This window comes from Condylura cristata, unplaced genomic scaffold (assembly GCF_000260355.1).
Source record: "Condylura cristata isolate star-nosed mole 26May11 unplaced genomic scaffold, ConCri1.0 scaffold00026, whole genome shotgun sequence".
NCBI lineage: Eukaryota > Metazoa > Chordata > Mammalia > Eulipotyphla > Talpidae > Condylura > Condylura cristata.
In genome coordinates, this window is record NW_004567127.1 from 9699786 (window position 1) to 9705785 (window position 6000).

Below are 6000 nucleotides of genomic sequence, written 5' to 3' on the forward strand. Positions count from 1 at the left end.
TACTACATACTAGAACCTTTCAGGACCTTGAACTCAATGAGTGAGGACAGTTAGACAAATGAAATGGATGTTTCCTCTCTAACTCACCTAACCTCAGCTATTAAATATTATATTAAATTCACTCCTTTCGTAATAATTCTACATTAGTTTTGTGATTTCCACAATTATCTTTACAATAATCAGTTCTCAACGACTCAGTGCATTGCTGGTGGATCCTTTTATGCAAAGTCACTCTCATTTATTCTCTTGTGCTTTGATTTGTTTGCTCTGCTGGGGTGGTCCTTCTCCCCATTTCACCTTATGAAGCCTGCTGGAAAGTCTTTTCTCTGTAGGTTTCTCTGTTCCTCTCCCCCTAGGAAAGAATAAATTGTCCTCTCATTTATATCCCCATTATTTTTTTATACTCCTCTCTTATAGTACTTATTGCATCCACTTTACAAGGTCAAAAGATACACAAAGGGAAAACTTCAATAATAAGGCAGCATTGCAGACGGCTTCATAGAGAAGCAGCCTGGATGATTTCATTCAGTGGACATTTTTTGAGAATTCATCATGTGCTGTAGGAATCTGCAGTTGAAAAAAACGTCCCCACCCTTAAGTTACCACCTAGTGCTTTTATGTAGGTTGGCAGTCAACACGCATTTGGTGAAAAGAGACGTTCAAAACAAAAGCAACCTGAGAGAAAGATGAATGGCAACATATTCTATTTTCTTCTGTGGTGAACAGACTGCCGAATAACTTTTGATTGCCCTTGTAATGCAGCTTGTCTTTGTGAGGTAGATTAAGTGACTGTCGTAGCACAATTCTTTCCTGTCCAGTGTTTTCTTTACTCTGGTCTATGTAGATAGCTAAAGATGAATGGTTTCTGCCAGCATTGCTTTGGCAGCATCTTACACTGCTTTACCACCATTAATTTTTTTTATATCATGACAAAATGCATGAGAGGAGGATGATCTAGCCTCAGGAATTATCTAACATGTCATATAAAGAAGGTCTTTTAAATTAGCTGAGGAGCTAATGAAGAATTTTTACATTTTGTTAATTTTTCTACTAATTTTCATTTTTGGTGGCTTTTGTACTTACAGAAACAAGAAAAAGCAGATTAGTAATTTGCCAATACAATCAACAATTTTTTCTTGAAGGCCAACTAAGTGTCTAACATTATTAGGTTAATATTTAACAGAGTGGGTCATCAATGAACATATACTGGATATAGTGAAAAGGAGTTTAAACACTTCAAGACAGAATGTTAATATTAGGGAATGACACAAAATAAATTCATGCTAAATTGTAAGTCTCTGACAAGTGTAGAAGTAATTTGAGGTAGAGTAAGATTGATACAGGTTAGTGTTAGTTTAAGTTGCTCAATTAAGTTTACTGAGTGAACCCTTGAATTTTAGGCACCACAGCTAGAACACATAGTTAAAATGCAAAGTTCCTAGTTCTCCAGGAATTCATAGGCTGGGAGAGATCTACAAACAATTACCTTGCATACAATACATGGTAATAATATAACTGTGAATGATGTGCTTGATGCTAAAAGAAGAAGGCTGGAGTCAGAGAGGTTTTTTCAGATGATGTGACATTTGAGTTGGATTTTAAGGAATCAGTGAACCAGCAAAGAGAGAATGAACATTTCAAAAGGAAAACAATAAAATGCATACCAATCACCTATTATCATGTGGAAGAAAACTTTCCTCCAGGTCATTCTGGGCATATAAAGGTGTAAATGGTCATCATGTCTCATGTGTTCAATGCTGCCCAGTCACCACAGAGAGAAGCATTTAGATCTGCTGACTCACTGGACAATAATAGATGCCTCTTGATGTGGAGCTGTGGAGTTTAGGTTGGTTGGTCACGCAGCAATAGTCATCAATATAGAGGTGTAATCATCCAATTATATAAGGGTCAGTGGAAGGGCAGAGACAGAGGAGTCAGTTGGCATTTTTCTGACAGTCAAGGAGAGTGTCTACATAGGAAAGCAAGAAATCAAAAGCTGTGTAGTCAGTATCATGCAGAGAAACAGTGTGTGCACACGCACATATGTGCATGAATGTAGAGGTGTTGAGTTGGTTGTTAATTTTCTTTTCAGATCAAGATTTATTTTAAGGAACAGGCACATGTGATGCAGAAGCTGGTAAACCCCGAATCTCTAGGGTCAGGCAACAACTAGAGACTCAAGGAAGAGCTGCAGTGGAGAGTCACCTGGCATATTTCTTATTTCAAGGGAAGTCAGTCTTTGTGCTGGTGAAGCTCACCCACAGAGAGGATGTCATCTGCTTTGCTCAAAGTATTTATCTCTTTCAAAAGAACATCTTCATGGGAGCATCCAGAATAATATTTGATGGACTGTCTGGGCACGCTGGCCCAGCAAAGCTGACTGGCACATGTAACCATCACAGCAGCTGAGGACAAGCACCCACTGGCAGCCAGAAAGCCTCTGGCCGGATGGGCACACTGAGTTCTGCAGCTGCAGAGCAGATGTGGCTGAGGGCGCTGCTGCATCCAGCTCCGAAATGTGCCTGAGATTAATCATGGTTTGCTGAAAAAATTGATGACTCAGAATTCAGTGTTGTAGGAGGTGCTCATCCGATTTTTATTTTAAGTAGTGAAAAAGTGATTCAGATGTCATTTTGTCCTTTTATCAGTTTGTACTTTTAACCTGCACTTGGCCACCTCAGCTTGATAGATTTCAGAGTGTTTCAACGCTTTCTAATCCCCACAGCCTTTCCCACAGAGTGATGGTAACTCTATCCTCCTAGTTGATCAAACCAAGAATCTGGAAATACTCTTGCTGCTTCTCTTCACCCCTTACAACCAACAGCGCTATTTTTTTATTCAAAGATTTATTTATTGATGCATGTAAGAACTGCAGGATAGGGCCTCCCTAATGACGCAGTGGGTTAGAGAGCCGCACTGCGAAGCTAAGCCAAGTTGTGGCTGCTTCAGCGGGAGTTCGATCCCCACCCCCTGGGTGCTCTGCATGGTGCTGCAGACCTCTCCCATCTCTCCCGCTGCTCCTCTCAGCAGTGCACTTTGTCGATCTGCCTGTTCTGCTCCCTGTTTCTGGTGAATCCTCTTGCTGCCCCTGCACATCTGGCCTGTACCCCATTTCTGTATGCAAAAATAAGTAACATCTTAAAAAAAAAAGAACTGGGGGATAGGCTAAAGGTGTGTGGGGGGGTGGGAAGGTGAGAGGATTCACTAGAGACAATGGGGAGCAGAACAGGTGGATCTACTGAAATACACTGCTGAGGGGAGCAGTGGGCAAGACAGGAGAGATCTCCTGGGCCATGGTCAGCTCCCTGGCCAGGATCAAACACAGGCCTTAGCAGTGATAGTGCTGAGAACCCCTAGGCCACCAGGAAGGCCCCAACCACTCTATTTTGAAGTCCCCTAAGTTTTCGCTTCCAGACATATTTGGACTCTGTCTACATCATCCCGTCCTCTCTGCCATCGCATAGTCTGGGGCACTCTCCCACCTCTGCTGACTCACTGAAATGGACTTCTAGGTGCTCACCTTGCTCCGCTCCTGCTGTCCTCATATTCATTCTCTACCAGCGCGGTTGTATCCTGTCAGTCCCCAGAGCCAGGCATTGAGTATGAAGATATGTGTGTAAATTATGTGTAATTTAGCAGAAGAAGCTGATATGGGAGAGGGAAGACAGGACAGAAAAAAGGGAATGACAATATCCTGTGAATAGCTTAAGCTGGATAGAGCATTACACTCCACTGTTGTTCAAATTTGAGGCAAACGAGTTACTGTTTCTCCCTCCATGTAGTCAGTCACTGGCAGAGCACTGCCTTCAGGTCTCTGTCCAAGCAGACAAAGCTGCAGCCCCCAGGCAGTTAGCCTGAGTGGCTCAACTGGGTCTGTAGGTGTCACTACTGAAACAATTCACAGATTCACCAGCAAGGTTATGCTGTCTGTCAGTCAGGGAGAGGGTGTAGGCATTTTGATTTTCTCCGCACATGGGCCTCACCATGAGGCTGAGTGGTCTTTCTCACAGCAAGTCTTCTGGATTCCAAAAGTGGGTGTTCTAAGAAGCTGTCAGTTTCTTAACACCTGGGCCGCAACTGTCACTATGCTACCCATTGGTGAAATCACAGAGTTCCTCCAGATCCGAAAGAAATAGACCCCATTCACAACAGGAGTGGTAAAGGAAGGGTGCATCTCAGTTTGTCACCATCTTTCTTCTGACCACAGGCAGGTTACCTGCCTTTTGCCTGCATGAGATACTCAAGCATCATCTCCCAAGTCTGCTAAGTATTTCCTCATTTTTGAGCATCCAGATTCAAGTTAGCATCCAGGATAACTTTTGGTCACTTGTAGTGTGACAAACACCAACACTTGCTGGACTATCAGAGTGGTAAGGGAAAGAAAAAATCTTTGTCTTTTTCACTCAAACCAGGACTTGACAATCTCATTTAACTCTCACTTTACAACTTAAAAAAAAAAAAAACAAACCTAAAAAAAAACCTAAAAAGGGGGTAAGCAAGGGAGAATAAATAGTCAAATCAAAATTTAGGGCCTTTCTGACTAAAATCCATTCTGGAAATGGGTAACCTGGTTTTTTATCTCAGTGGAATTTACAATCTAGCAGTGGAAGGTAAGTTAAGTATGCTGAGTAAATGAGATGATAAAGGTTAAATTAAGGTATTGGCTGTGGGAAGGAACATATGCAATGACAGCTTGAAGAGATGAAGATTTGGTGATTGTCCAAATGTAGAAAAGAGTAAAGCCAGGGATGATTTTCAAGCTCTGAGGAAGTGGAAGACCAAGAGATGATGTAACAGGCAAATATGGAGAGGAAATCGGATATGCGAATTCAAGTTTATAACCGAGTCAACTAGCAGATAAAGCCAAAACTCTAGATTTGGGAATCCTGTGTCAATCATTTATTAACATAAATTTTTTCTTTAACTTTTAAAAAAAAGTTCTGGGAAAATATGCATAACCGAGAACCATTTCCAAACATACAGTTGAGTGGTAGTAAGTGATGGAGGCTAAGAGCAGAAAATTTGGGAGAAAGTCATCACAAGACCAGAAAATGGGGGTGAGAGTAGAGATGATTAACATCATAGAACTAGTTATAGAAGTGAAAAATCCGTAGGCACCAAATGCTATAGCTAATGGTGTAGCAAAGTGTCTGGAGGCATAGACCAGTGGTGGGGATGTGGAGATTGAGGGCCATTGCAGAAAATCACTGGTTCTTACAAATCAACCCAGTCAGACCCTGAAATAGTTAAACAATAGATAACATCCATGAAGGAATGAACCCTTCTGTATCAGAAGGGTTTCTGCTGTGGCAAAATGTAGCTTTCCTGCCTGCTGTGTCTTCACAGCTCTTTTTTCATCTACTATAACCAGTGGCTGAAACCATAGGCTTTTACAGGTGGTGCCCCCTGGAGGAAGCTGCTGTTAAGTACAGGTAGCCCCAGGGAAAGTAATAAAAAATACCCATTTAGCCGGGTGGAGCAATGGATAAGAAATATAAGGGATTGCAGAAGCAGGCAGGGATGGAGTCAGTCTTCGAGATTCTGCTGGTTTTGGATCTTCAGCATTTGGGGTCAGCAGATTTTGGCCCCACCAAGCAGATCTCCCTGCTGTTCAGGGTCTTTTGAATGTGGTGGCCTCCTGCAGCCAACCTCAGAGAGGGAAAGTTCAGAGGCTTTGCAAGTAGCAGCGCAATGAAATTGCTCCGGCTTTTGCTGCTGTTACAGCTGGCAGAAGAGTAGGAGGCCTGGAGCTGGAGCAGGGCTCCTCACTGAGCTGCATGAAGGTGGCTCATTTGTCAGGTGGTTCAACTGCTGCAGCTGCTGTTTTGAGTGTTGCTTGTCTGCAATGGGGTATCCCAGCAGCTCCAGGAACATCTCTTGTTTTTTGTGAGTCGGATTATGGTCTGGAGTCTGGCAGCTGCGTGCTCCTGGTTGTCGGAAACAGGAAGATGCCATCTTGGACACCTGGCCTATTGTTCCTGAGAGGAGTTCTGAGCCCTC